This window comes from Pagrus major, chromosome 23 (assembly GCF_040436345.1).
Source record: "Pagrus major chromosome 23, Pma_NU_1.0".
Lineage (NCBI taxonomy): Eukaryota > Metazoa > Chordata > Actinopteri > Spariformes > Sparidae > Pagrus > Pagrus major.
Window position 1 is genome coordinate 1,672,149 of NC_133237.1, and position 15,866 is coordinate 1,688,014.

Below are 15,866 nucleotides of genomic sequence, written 5' to 3' on the forward strand. Positions count from 1 at the left end.
TCAATTGTAAGTCGGATATCGATCGAAATTACGTCACAATCTCGACCATTGCAATCAAAGGGGGAATCAAGGATTTAGACAGAAAAAAAGCACACACAGCATGTCGTAGCGCAGAGAGTGGATTCACATTGTGGCGTTTTCATGCTTAACCTACTGTGGCAGAGACATGATAGGTACCCTCTTCTTTTGTTTACAGTGAGTTTCCAATTGACTGGCAAAACAAGATATTGTTACATTTATATTGTTAATAAATTATTTAAATTTGACAATAAGGCCTTAGTGTGGTACATTGCAAAGGAATAATGGAAATTATATTACTCATGACACCATGTAGACCATCTTTTGAAATAAGAATTAAAAAACTGAGTTATCGACTGTATTGAGGCAGAGAATAAACCTGCAATCATGCTTGGACAAGCTGTGAGGCGATTCACAACATCTGCTGTACATTATGCTGAAGGACCAGGGAAGAACTTGCCATTTTCCATGGACAACAAGTGGCGTCTGCTTGGCATGATGGTGGTGTTCTTCGGCAGTGGCTTTATGTTCCCCTTCATCGTCGTCAGACATCAGATCCTGAAGAAGTAAAATGGTCCTGTGCTGTTTTTCAGCCTTCTAGGTCGTCACCTGGATGCTATTTATCCATCAGAGCTCTGTCCAGGCAGAAGAATGGGAATCTCATAATTTTGTTCATAAATAAAGTTTTCTCAAATATGAAAAAAAACAAAAAAAAACAAACAAACTGAGTTATCATGGCATAAAACCAATTATCCTAGACTAGACTAGTCTAAAAATGACATAGCCATCTGTGCTAAAAGAAAGAAAGAAAAAAGATCAAGAATCAAATCAAATCGAACTGTGACCTTAAAATCGAATGTCAAATCAAATCAAGTATTTGGACAATCGTGACACCCCTAATACTGTATGATGAAGAATGACACAGCAAGATGTGGGAGACATCTTGAGCATCTGGCAACCAGGTAGTCGGCTAGCTGCAGTTCTGTCACCAGTAGTAAATTTACCAGAGCAGCAAAATGTCTTTGCTAGATAACTAACATCAATCAACTGATATTTTATTTTAATTTCAAGCATTAGGTGTTGGCTCATTTGTGCTCAGTCATTTAATCAAACAACTTTATTACTGTTAAGTTTCTTTTAAGTTTCTTTAAAGAATTCTGCATTAAAATGTCGAAAAACAATTAGACCTTTGTTACATATTTTGTTGAGTTGTGTTCTTAAATTATCTCAAATGTTTCCAACAATGTTCAAACCAGAGAAATCCACAAGTTTACTCAAGGTAATGGTGCATTTTATTTGGTCATCGCTTCCGGAATAGAGAATCTGCGAATGAGACTAAACCTTTAAACATTAGCTCCTCTGGAACATATGTCCCTGAGACACATCAGCGTAGCAATCATTTGTGTTTATTGGGGTTACTCATGCATTGGGTTACACTCACCAGAGACTCCGGTTCTGTCACGTCTTTTCCCCTCTCTTTTCTGTAATGTAATGTTCATGAAGTACAGTACCTTTCCCCTCCAGCTCAATCAGGCAGTTAACATTACAGTACAATGGAGGTCACCTCCTGCTACAGTCAGGTTGATAAACAGGAGTGACGATAAATCCACGTTTTAATCCCAAACATTATAAAGTAATCTAAGAGCTCTCCTACCGTCAGTAAGTAGCTCCAGATCAGAGCAGAATCTGATGTGACTCTGGGTGTTATTCTCCAGAGGGTCAGGCTCTGCACTCCACTCTCTAGCCGGCTCTGAGAAGCTGAACACCTACGTCCCCCTGCTCCGGCCCGCCCTCCCCACAACCCTCAGCAAATGTCTTTCATTTCACTTTGTTCAACCCTACAATGGTATCTGTGGACTGAGTACTGCCAAGGCGCCCTTGAGCAAGTCACCAAACCCCTACCTCCTCACAGTGCCCCATACCCCCCTCCCTCTCTCTCTCTCCCATCTTGAATCTTGAATCTTTATTTATTTGTATAGCTCCAAATCATAACAAAAGTTATCTCATGACCCTTTCCAATTTGAGGAGGTCTACACCATACTCACATTAGTTCACATTAGTGAAGCAATGTTGGATTTAAGCACATGGAGAGAGTGGTAAGCAAAATAGAGCCAAAAAAAAGATTTTTGTCAATCAAAGTAAATTCACCATGTCTTTAAAGTTATGAGTCTTGTATCTTAATCAAAACAGATATGTTCTGGACATTGCTACATGTTGATTTATGTCAGTGTAAGCTACAAAACTGTGTCATAAACTTAGCATAATTGATGATCTGAGCTACTGTGTGAAAAAGTTTTGACAAAATGGAGGTTGTGGGGTAAAATGAGCCACTGGGGTGGGGGCAAGTTGAGTCAGTAACCCTAAATCTGAGCCACACCAAAAGTGGTCAGAAATCGTTCAATGCATACAGACACTACACTTACACTTTAATACATATGGACTGACACCCATGCATGCACACACACGAAAAACACACATTTTCTGCCTGTCATTGTAACAAGTTAATGTTGATGTTTAATCACTGTTACAAGTGTTACCGTGTTGTTGTTACAAATGCCAAATTGCTGACTAATGTTCAAGTTAAGTCACACACAAACATGTTATGCATATGTAACCCCTATGAAAGTACAGCTTTGGGTTTACTGACTATTATTTGTTTGTTTGGCCTCATAGTAAATCATTTTCATTTTAATATCTGAATTTATGAGGAGAACTGTCTTTCAAGATGACTGCAGTTGCTTATAATAGCTGTTATTTCCACATGCTCTAAACTGGCAGCAGTGCTCCCCGTCCCCAACAACTTTATTCCAGTCGCATAATGCTCATCTGCTTACATTAGTCTGGCTAGTCACTAGTCTACAATCATTCACTCAGAGAACCAAGACCATGCATGAAATTAATTAACTTTTGTCATAAAATAGAAAACATCACTATCAAAATAATTCTAATTTTAATGTAATACTATTTTTTTTTTCATTACAAATGATTATATCAGCTTCAGAGTTTACGTCGCTTCTTTTCTTTGCTGCTGATGTTTTAATGGTGTTACAAGAAGGGACGACCCATCCCTGGCTGCTTAGCAGTGGGTATCTCTGCAATGCAAAACATAGGCCTCTTGGACCGAACACCAGAACTGTTACTTCTTCATTCTCTGTTGATAGTGTTAGTTCATTTTTTAAATGTTTTAAACTAAAATTATGTCCAGATCTTTCAAATTGCTTCTTTTAACTGCAGTAGCAAAGTTGCCACTCGATGCATTTTCTTTTGTTTCTGACCCTGCTGCTGTGGCACCAAACAATATTTGCTTTCTTACCTCCATTTGTCTGTCAGAAAAACATCCTTTTTCCTTTCTATTCCTTTTCATGATTCATCATAAAAAATATGCTGATCAGCACACAAATTTATATGCATCAACATTCATGAGGCACTTTGCATTGACCATTAGAGCTGTAAGTGGGTGTGTAGACGGGGGATATGAGGCTGATCCATGTGCGCTCATTTCCATGTGGACAATCATTTATAAAGGGGACACTGACTGCAGGTGTGCATACACGCAGTTTTATAAATGTGATTATTTTTGATGCATGCCATTTTCAGCCTTTGTGTGCATGTGCCCTTTAGTATGGATCCTACGCACTGTTTTAGAAATGAGACCCATGGTCATGTGGTCCAGCTATAAGCACATAGTGTACTTTGCGGAGCTCACAGGAAGCCTTCCAAAGAAAAAAAAATACATGTTGCAGTGGATAGAAGACTACAGCTGTACAAGAAGATCACATTTATTGAGCCTGGGTCGAAGTTTTCACTAACTTCAGATCTAACCTCATCACTTTAATCACCAGGCGAAAAAGACACAGAGATTTGGCTTGGGTCTCGAGGAGTTGTACCATTTATTTACTAGCAAACAGCATGAGCTGTACACACAGTGCACTGCTACGTCCACAGCTATTATGTTGAACAAATGCTAACTACAGTGCATACTCATGGCTCTCTTACTTTCTAAGGTTATGCACTAAACCCATGCACTGATCCATGCCTTAAATGAGTTTTCTAATTAACATAACACATTTAAGTTTAAAACAAATTAAATTCCCCACTGCTTAAGGCTAGCAGGAAGTTAAGTTAGGCCTGGTGGGCCGACAAGCTTCCAGTACACCTGTGGAAACCGTCTGTTATTGGTAATCCAGTGGATGATGACTTGGGTCCAGGAGACTTCGTATGGATCTAACATCTTAGGTATTGTTTAGACTTCTGTCCAGATTGTATCCAGTTTAATTTCAGTCTGGACAGCATAAAAGAAAGACAGAAAGAAAGAAAGAAAGAAAGAAAGAAAGAAAGAAAGAAAGAAAGAAAGAAAGAAAGAAAAGCATGACATGCATTTTTGCAAATTGTATACAAGCCACGTTTGGAGGTGGTGTGACGCCAATCAGTGACATAGTGACAACATATCTGATTTGCCTGCATTCTGAACCCAGCCTTAAATGTTTAGCTAGATATAGGACCTAATGGCAGGATGTTTTACAAACACACAGAACTCTACAAACTAAAACAAGAAAAGACGACATAGACACTTATATTACAGACTAACTTCGCAGCACAGAATGAGCCTAAAGTTTAAAAAACAAAAGCAACCACTGCTCTGAACTGTGAGTCCTCCCATCTGGGTTTAGAAATGTCATATTTGCAGTAGTGTCTCGCTACTTCAACCTTTGCTTCACAGAGACCAAATTTATTTCACATGACCACAAGAGGTTGCTTGTCAGAAAATGAGGCCAGGTATTTTAAAGTTTGACCTCAGACCACTGTTGTCGTTTTCTGGTGAGGACAGTCTCAAGCAGATGCTTATCAGAAATGTGTTCTTAATTTAGTAGAACTAATAATATCACAGGTATCACCTTCATACAGTAGTGCAATGATTTTGACAGCTACATTATGATATCTAAAGATGGTTACAGAGCTGGGAGCTCAGTGATTAGAGTTAAAAATAATTCTGCTGGAGTAAACACAGTCACACTTCAAAATGCAACAGCAGAGAGAAGACATTAACTGGAGAGACAGAGAGACACACAGCAAACATCAGCCATAAGACACACCTCAGGCAACTTGCTGACACAGCTATGTGAAATGAGAATGTAACTACAGAAAACTTCAAATATTCAAATCAATTAAATTTACCTAAATTTACCTACAACTAACAAAATAGATGTTTTCAAGAAAGCTCCTCCTGCTGTTGTAACATGACAAAAATCCTAGTAACAACTTAAGGATCAGAGAGCTGTAGAGCAACTTGAGCTTTATATTCATAGCTCTGGCCATCATCATGTTAGTTCTCATTTATCAACACTGCGTACGCACAAAATGGGGCCTGAAAGAGGTGTACGCCACTTCCCACAAAAGTTGTGATCTATATAAACAAACTTGATAGGAGAATGCGCACACCTCTAAGTAAACTCTGACCCATGCATACGAACATTTTAAAGACAGGGAAAATTGGTGATGCAGATGGTGAGAAGGTGAATTGTAGCCAGAGTTTCTGATCTCTCTCACACATTTAATTTCATTTAATTTGAATTTGAATTTATTAAAGGATAGCACCTTGAGATGTAGCATCTCATTTTCAAGGGGGTCCCTAGACAGACATATACATAGAACACATGACAACAATACACTACATTACATTATAGACATACATAACATATGACAAATACAGACATACAGACATCTTGCTCACCCACTCCCACACACCACCCCTACCCACATAAGTCTAACATACAGAGTAGAGATATTGAATAACAAGGATCAATGATGTGAACATAAAAACATAGTAGAAATAATGAAAATGGAGAAAGAAAGAATAAAAATAAATAAATGAATTAATTAATTAGAAACATGAGCTATTTGTTTTAAGATAGGAGTATAGTGACATCCTGAAACAATGAAAAGAGGTAATAGAATGCAATAAAAGAGGGAGATCATTCCAATCCGATGGGGCTTTATATTGGAATGACCTTTTACCAACCTCTTTCGAGAATCTAGGAACAAAGAAAAAAGGGAAGTTCATATGTCTAAGTGAGTATGGCGAATTGTATGGAATCATAAGTTCTTTTAAATATGGAGGACAATGGAGATAAACACATTTGAAAAGAAAATGAAGCCAATGAGATTGCCTTCTTGATTTGGGTTGTAACCAGTTCAATGAATCAAACATAAGACAATGATGTGTTCTAAAAGGACATCTCAAAACAAATCTACATAAGGAAATAAATAATACAGTCAAAGATTTAAGATGAGTGTCTGAAGTGTTTTGATAAACAATATCAGCATAGTCAACAAGTGGTAGTATCAGTTGTGAGATTAACCTTTTTCTGACATGAAATGTGAAACAGTTGATTGAACGGTAAAGTGAAGCGAGACAACCATATGCTTTTTTAACAATGTAGTCAATGTGAGGTTTAAAGGTGAGTTCGGGGTCAATCCAAAGTCCAAGATATTTAAATGTGTCAACTTTGTCAACAGGAGATCCATCAGAAAAATAAATATGAAAATCAACTGACTGGGATCGGAGGTGATGTCTACTGAAAATCATACTGCATGACTTCTTTTTGTTCTGTTTGTTCTTACAGAACCAGTCTTGAACCATATCGAAATCAAATTGTAAAGAGTTCTGGATTTGTGCTATATCAGAATTAGAGGTGTATATAACAGTGTCATCAGCATATAAGTGGGTATGACAGTTCGAGCAAATACTAGGCAGATCATTAATAAAAACAGAAAAAAGAAGCGGACCCAATGTGAAGCCTTGCGGAACACCCTTGTCAATAATTAAAAAGTCAGACTGATGACCTTGAAAGACAACACATTGACGGTGATTATGGAGATAAGCATTAAACCAGAGAAGAGCATTTTGATCGAGACCAATAGCAAAAAGTTTATCAAGAAGCAAATAGTGGTCAACCAGATCAAAGGCTTTAGACAGATCAATGAAGATTGCACCAGTAAATTGACCCTTATCAAAGGAAGTGAACACATCATTTGTGAATTTCAACAAGGCTGTGGTAGTGGAAAATCCTGAATTGAAAAGGCGATAGAATATTGAATGAATTTAAGTACTGAGACAGCTGGTTAAAAATACGCTTTTCAAAAGTTTTTGTGATCGTGCAAATAATAGAAATAGGACGATAGTTATTTACATCAGAGGGATCAGCTCCTTTGAAAAGGGGAGTAACCTTAGCACATTTCCAGATCGAGGGGATTGAACAGGTGGACAGAGACAAATTAAACAGGTCAGCAAGGGGATACATCAGGACATGAGCGGCAAGTTTGATAAATTTAACTTCAAGGCCATCAGGACCAGCACTAGTGTTATCTCTCAGTTGATGTAAAGCAAGAAAAACATCATTGGGCAAGATTTTTTTAAAGGAAAATGAATGGTCAGAGAAGGTACTATATGAGGGGCTGGCAGTCCAATAAGAGTCAAAGTGATAGGAGCTACAGATGGAAGAGAAATAATGATTAAAAGCATGAGAAATAAGTGATGGATCAGAGATAGGCTCATTGAACTGAATCTGGGTTAAAACATTTTTGTTATTTCTATTAAGAATGAGATTCAGTCACTTCCAGAACTGTCTTGGATTGTGAAAATTTTGGGACAGGCTTTCTTTGAAGTAATCAGACTTTGCGTTCCTGGTTTTGACTGTACATTCATTCCTAAGTGATCTGTAAGTGTCCCAGTCAGTAGAATCCCTAGATGCACAATATGTAGCCCATGCTTTATCCCTCTGCTTAAAAAGACTAAGGAGTTCTGAACTAATCCAAGGCAGGTGTCTTCCTTTGACTCTAACAGTCTTCATCGGAGCATGTTTTTCAATAACGTTGTTTATTTCAGAATAGAAGAAGTTCCATGCTTCCTCAACGTAAGGAATTAACTGAAATCTGTCCCAATTAATAGAAATCAAATCATAAATGAAATTGTCTTTATTAATATGTTTACATACATTTCATACATTTCATGTCACACGTTCTTATAGATCCACTTAATCATAAATATTCAGACCAGCAGTGTTATGTGTGCTTGTGATAACTACTCAATAAGGCAGCTTTCAACTGTAAAAGATAAAAGGCAACTTAGATTCCACTCAATATTTCATCAGCACTGTCAGAGTGTTGGTGAAGAGAGAGAGAGATCTTTACTCTTCTTTTTATTCTTTTTAAATGAACTGATGGTGTGCTTTATGCAAAAACACACTGTAGCTGTGTCCAAATTCAGGGGCTGCATCCTTCAAAGGACCCGGCCTTTGCGGCATCCGAAGGCGAGTCCTTCAGAGAGACCTTCGACGGCCGCATCAACCGTTGTTAAATTGGACGGTCTAGCCTTCGGAGTATTTCCTGGTTGTGTCACAAGATGTTCCCGCCCCTTACCCTTACATCACAATTTCTGCCGCCCAGGACAGCGAAAGAGAGTTGACTGAATGGATTTTATGGTTTTCTGAACGTCTAACATTTTGAAAGTGAAGGCTTTTAAGGCTTTACTTCCAACGGCATAATGCTAATTTATGCCGTATGCTAATGCATTACCAGTGTCACGTATTTTAACTGAAAGTTACAATTTGGAGGTTTTCCAAGTCACCTGAAGTTTAACATATCTGGCGTTGGATGTTCAAATGAGTAAAAACCGAGTATAAACCCATACTTACATTTAAATGTCAAGTCTGCGCCACTTGATGGCGCCATTTTTCTTGCTTTCCCTCTTCTTTTTCGGGACTGAGCAGCGGCACGCAAAGAATCTTGGGATATGGGAGGCCGCGAAGGATAGTAGCGGTGCGTCCTCCGAAAAGAGGGAAAAGAAGGCTGCATTTGTGGGCTACATTTGAAGGGACCTTCAAATTGGGACAGCCTTCGCGCAGCGTTGTGACGTAATTGGCCTTCAAATGCGCCCTTCGAAGGATGCAGCCCCTGAATTTGGACACAGCTTAATACTTTCACCATTGTGACTGCATTCTTTAAAAATCCCTTGGCTGAGTAATATTATCAACCAACCCAACACAATGGTAAGTCACATTAACCAACTTTAAACTATGATGAATGTGATACCATTTTTTCATTACAAATAATGACATCATCTGAGTGAAAAGTTGAGTCTTTGAAAAATTACCATGAATTTCATTTTACCTAAATGTCAGCATACACTTGAGCTGGCATGGATTCTAGAAGTTTGTGCAAAACCTGCTGAGTCATGTTATCACAGCATGATTTGACAGTGTTCCACAAAGCTTCTTGTGATGTTACACAATGCTTGGCTGTCTCAGTAATCAAGTGCCCCAAGTTTTCAGTGGGATTGAGGATAGGTGACTGCGGAGGAAGGTCCCTGACAGTCAGGAATCCTTGGTCTTCTTTGGTCTTCAAGTAGTTCTGTCAAAGCTTTGGGTTGTGTCTGGGGCAACAATGCAATACAACAACATACAGTTAGAGCCACCTTGATCTTCCCCTCCCATCCGACTGCCTTTCGGCTGGCAGTCAGACAGGAGTCCCCCTCCTCCCAGGGGTGTGTCTTTTTGACCCAGCAGATTTGGTCACATTTTCACAGACCCATAATAAATTAATTGTTGAACCAAACTTCATGAATGTTTTTTGTGACAAAGTAGTATGTGTCCCACTCATTCCATCACAAAAAAATGACAGTTGTAGAAATCATTGGAACTGAAGACTGACATGATGTACAGTACATTTTCTTTACAAGTGTGTGTAAACTTTTGACATGAACATGGAGATAAACATAAAAACACTGGAGTTACCAGAGTGATAGCTGGGATCAGGGGACACAGGCCCATTGAAGAAACAGACAGGCTTCAGCAATTGAGCTAAAAGTTTATCCAGCTTGCAGAAACTACATAACACAAACTTCATTTGGACAATGAGTTCAGTGGGTCAAAACTGAAGCAGAAGTGGACCTTTAAACTGTGATTGATATTCACAGCAGTTTTGATAATATTGTTAAATGTTTTTTTGCCACCTGCCTGACTGCCTGACAGTATGCATGCCTTCACAAATCTGAGCAACTGACTGAATTAAATATTGTAAATAAAGACATTGTATAAAGAAATATTGTATAAAGCCAAAACTTCAGAAACTTGACTCAGTTTGTAATCAACCACAGCTATTTCATAAGAGCCATGTCTTCATAGCAACTAACTGGTTCCACTCCCTAAAGGTAACATAGTTTGTTCGTCTAGAAGCACAGTCTCAGACACACATGTACAACAAAGAGGAAGGAACCTCTCTGTTGTACATGTATTGTTTTTTTTTTCTCCAGCAAAAGCAATATGTCTGCTATAATTGGCATTCCTGAAACAAAGTCCCAGCTAATGAGTCCATGTTATCAATGGAGCTTGTGCTGGTGGGTGGCAAACAGAGAACAAGACACCAGACTGCTGTCAATCTGCTGCACAGGGAGAGATTGAAAGCAGAGAGGAACAGTGGGAGAGGCAACAGCTGAGGAGGTGGTTTGTTTTCTCTGCCACATAGCTGCTATCAGGAAGAACATACACACACATATTATTTGAAACAATAATTAAGAATAAGAGTATGTACACTGTATGTTTACGTGATACTATATTTTAATTCATGGTAGAAATTCATTAACAATTGAACAATTCCTAAAAAATCCTATCATAAAAGTCTTACAGAACAGTCATATTATATCCAGAAAACAAAGGTGCAATTTAAATTAGCAGTGGTTGTATTTAACTTAAAGGTGCTATTTGTAGGAAAAGTTGAATTTTTAGTCCCATTCCCAACTCATCAAAAACTGACACTGACTGACCCGACTATTTGGGAATGAGACTCAAAAAACAACTTTCGCACCTTTAAGTGTGCCTGTTACAGTGACTACACCTTGTGAACGCTGGCTTATTGGCATGGCTTCCTTGAGACACTTAATAGAATAAAGCAATCATTAAAGGTGCACTATGTGGTTTTAGGGAAGACATTTTAATCAGAAGTGAAATATCTTCATTAACTGATTTTTTTCTGCCTAAACAAACTAAAGAAATACACTCTCTTTGTTTTTATGACTGAATAAACAAATTGACCTTAAAGGACAACACAATTTATACTGTTTTACTTTGTTTATATGTGGTGGACCCTGCCACCTTTCTAGCTTCAAACTGGGACCTTATTTTCCTCTGAGAACAGCTTGTTCATTTACTTATGTGAGTATTATTAACTCATTAATATTGTACATAGTAAAATTTCTACGAAACTACACAGTGGCAATGTTACAGGTCTCAGACTGAGGACCCATAAACAGATGAGATTCCTGTAAAACAGGAGAAAGAATGAGACAGGCGACAGGTGCTTCTGTTTAGTGCAGCTTCGCTCAGCAGAATGAGGACGCAACAGAGTCCGCTTGCAAAGAGAGTCCATGAGAGAGAAGCAAAGCGCCACACTGCCTCCTGCTGGCCACACTGAAATGCTGTATTATAAAGAAGCCTTGTACTCTTACCAGGAAGCAATAATTCACCATTATGGCTCATATTAGAATGTTTCTCTCAAAGAAATAACATTCCCAAAATAAAAACATAAACAAAAATACATAAAATGTGACCATACATTTCATGTGCGTCACACCACATTAAAGCTCTGGTCTACGTTCTGAGAAAGATTTGAAAAAAGCATCCCCCCCCACACACACACCCCTCCTCTCTGTGCTCCTTAATCCCTCCCTTCGGAGCCTCCCACGACACACCCCCTCCCGCAACAAGCAACAAGAGCAACAAGCCGGCCGGCAGAAACCAAATACGGCGCCAGCTTTGAATGCAGAGTAACGATGTCGGATTCACAGGTAAAGTTATTACAATGCACGTTGAAACTAACGTAAGTCTTGTAAGTCATTACAATGTCCGCAGCTAAGCTCCACAGCCAAGCTAGCGTAACGTCATTAGCATGTTACAGCTACGTTACATGTTACAGCTACGTAATAGGTAATAACCCAAACAATACAGTCATTACTTGCTGACAATAAATATAACGTTTCTGTAACGTTACACACCAAAATCATTCACATATCTTAGCCACTTCTAAAAGTTATTGAGGGCCAAGAGACTAACAGATGCTGCCGTTAGCGTTAATCATAACGATTGCTTCCACATTGTGGCTGAAAAATAAACCTACATGAGCCTCGGACCAGCTGTGTCCCAGCTGTTGTCTGAGTAGCACCAGACCGCGACACAAACGTGCCGTAAACCATAATCTCTTGTTTATGACAGATAAGACACACAAATACACACATCGTAACGTGTATATGATAATCCATCATATTGATTTAGCAAAGGCTTTGCTGAAAACAAATGGACAAGACCGGGAGGAGGGTTAGCAAAACAGTTGAGTACTGACAGGGCAAGAGGTTGTTATGGAGAAATAAATCCGGACAGGATGAATGAAACCCCTCCTCCGTTTCATTCATCCATTCATTCATCTTACTTGCATTACTTGCTGCTTCATTTAGCTGCCACGAGCAAATAAATAGGCTGATTCGGTGTAAACATGATAGCAATGTTAGCTTACAATGCTAACATAGAGGCTAACGTCTCCATCAAACAAATAAACAAGTGTTGACAATACTGCAGAGACAGAAATTGTCTCGAGGCCGTCTAATAACACAGAAAAAAACTAACGGCAGCTTTCACAGTCATAAGCCAGCATCAGCATAAAAGTTATCTGTGTCACAACATCCACAACATCCAACAACCACCTGTTCAACAAAAACTCTGCTGTATCAGCATCGCTTTTCAGGTCCATATCTTCACGGAGCTTTCGCCACCGTTCAAACGATGACCCAACGTTTACTCAGGTTTGAGACCTCTTTATGTCGCATCTCCGCTTTGAGTCTGTCTTTTCAGTGACAGACTTGCGCTTTCTTTCAGCCTTTGCCGGTGGGGCAAGCAGAGGCCGCTTGCTATTGTCGCTCTGTTTTTCCTCCATACCTTAACTGCTCAGGGCCAAACAAACCTCTTGCCCGCTTGTAGTTTCAAATGCGGAAGTGGGTTGGGATGAGGCGTGACCAGGAGCAGGAGAGTGAGCGAGGGGATTGGATGGAGGCTCTGAGAGAGAGAGTGCAAATTTGAGCAAGGGGAAACTCCCATCCAGACCGGATGGCTGCTATTTGCAGGCGCTAGAGAGAATGGATTTATTTGGTTCCTTTTGCTCTTCACATTGTGTAGGTCGTACTATTGGGCCATAGCCACCATCTAAATAATGTTAATAATAATGATCAATCTTTCACATTGTAGACCATAGCTTTAATGTTTTAATACATAATAATTCTTGTCTGCCATCCATCCATCCATGTTCTTCCACCTCCATCTCAGGGTTGTGTCGCAATGGGTAGAAGAGTATTCCAAACATTGCTCTCCCCAGAAACGTTTTTCACCTCTTCCTGGGGGTTTCCGAGGCATTCCCAAGCCAGGTGAGATATAAAGTCCCTCCAGCAAGTTCTGGGTTTACCTCGAAATATGTTTGCATAGACTGTATGAACATGTATACTGAATCAAGTCAGTCTCTCCTGTGTCATTATGATGATCAATATTTTCTTTTGCTCTCTGTGCTACTCCTTTATTTGTCAGAATCTCTGCAAACAGGAAATGAGGCACATATAGAGAGTTGTGTGTCCAGTAGTTATTACCAAAATGTTACAGTGACCTCTGTTATAACTAACCATTCCATTGATCAATAATGAGAAATTCCTCTTCTTTATATTGTGTTGCAAATGGGAATTACATTTACACTATCTTCTTATTTTAAAGGGTATATTATGGATAGGTATATACTAATTTATTAATAAACATAATAACATATTTGGGCCTTTTCATTTTTTCAACAATTGTATACATCATGGAATCTGGAACAATTTTTCAAAGAAATAAGTTTAAATCAAACTGTAAGTCAAATAGAATTCCAGTTCCTCTTTCTTCCCTGTAAAGCTAATAAATGTATTTCCTGTTTCCTCACCCCCTGTCTGGCTACCCCACAACCAGGCTTGAAACTAAACAAAACAAAAAAACAATATGCCAACGGCCTGTAGACTCCAGTAAATCAGGTAAGCAATGTTCCTGGCTCCAAAAAGAACAACCACTGCAGTTTTGCTCCTCTGCTCAGTTTGTTTGACAATGAAGGTGAATTCAATGCAATAAGAAACTAAACTGAAAAAGAGTGATGTTAAAATTGTCCATATTTCACTGATCTTCTGTTGAGTTCTAGTTCAATTTTGCACCATGTGTTGGCACTGACATTTTTTAACTGTCAAAATGCATTAAAATGCATAGATTTACACTATAGCCTTCAAAAAAATTTGCCCCCGCACCATCTTAGCAGGGCAAGGACGCATGACCTCATTATTTCTATCCTGGCTCATGTCTATGCTTACTGGTATGCATCTCTCAACTCAAACAGAAAAATTCAACCGTGATGAAATTCAGCAGCAAAATCATTAGCACTCCCCAGATAAAGTCTATCTGAACTGTACAGCAAACATTTGATAATGAAAGCAGAATCCATTATATCTACCACCCCCCTGTACTTAGAAGTGTCTGCCCTCTGATTCCCACCTCAGACAACCATCAGCCAGATCTAACAGATATAAATTCTCTTTCATACCCGCTGCCATTTCACTGTTCAGCCCTTTAAAGTACAGGCAGCACCAGCACCTGTTTCTCCCTTCTTTTTCCCTCACATTTGTACCTAATGTGTTTACCTTTTACTCTTGTATTTATATGTGTTTTTTTATTATTTGTGATTATGTATGTATGTGAATGCTTTAAACGAAAAATTCTGAAGCATGGCAACTCCAAGGGACTATGTAAAGGAATACATTAGCATCATGACGAAAGCATACATAAAGCTACAAATAGGCAACAATTAAACAGTGACATTTTCAGTTTTTTTATTAGGTATTAGTGGGTTCTCAAAAAGGTTGTTAAGAGAAATATTGAATGGAATTACATTTTTGAACTTTGGGAAACTTTGGGTCAGGGTGAAGGATGGAGTTAAATTAACACTGGAAATAGATGAGAGTCAATTCAAGGGATAGAATTATGTTACTTTCTTTGTCTGTATAATCGAACAAATACCTGTGTGAGTGTATGTATGCAGAAAACAATATATACAATATGTGTGTATTTATGCATGCATATATACAGTATGCATATGTATGTGTTTAAGGGTGTGTTTGTATGTATATTATCTGAGCCCCTTCACTCTGTCCCTAAGGGTGGTCTCATTTCTTGGCCACTACATAGAGCTGGATATTAATCAACACAAATATAAACACTTTTTGATTAGTTCCCTCTTTTCCAACACAGTTTGGTACAACTTGTAATAATCATCATGTTGCCAAAAATTCTGCAACATAAGGGTGGGGATAGGGGGACAATACATAAACTATAATGGACACCTGTACTGTAAAGGCAAATGGTAAATTCTGCATAATGTACATTTCTACAGCATGAATTTCATCAGCACAACAACAGAGTCATATCATACCACTGTTTTCAACTGAAGAACTGGACCAGTGGTTGATACCATTAAGCTACTGGCAAGGAAAAGTAACAAAGCCTACCAGGTAAAGGAGAGATTATTATTTTAGCAGCTGAAAGTTTGTTGGACAAGGCACAAAAAAAGGACAGGGGTAAAGGAAGGGAGGAGGAAGAAGACATGGGTGAGGAGAAAAGTAGAAGGATGGAATGAGAGGAGTGTGAAGGAGTGACAGAGGGGACTGACAGCAGGAGGGTTTCTATCAGGAACAGAACTAGAGACCATCCTGTGATGGGATCAAAATGTTCACCTTCACACCGATG

General features: G+C 38.8%; 1 pseudogene; it reads left to right on the forward strand.

Moving 5' to 3' along the window:
• The first annotated feature begins 405 nt into the window (after positions 1-405).
• LOC141020164 (cytochrome c oxidase subunit 7C, mitochondrial pseudogene) lies at positions 406-718 on the forward strand (annotated as a pseudogene).
• Positions 719-15,866: the final 15,148 nt, after the last annotated feature.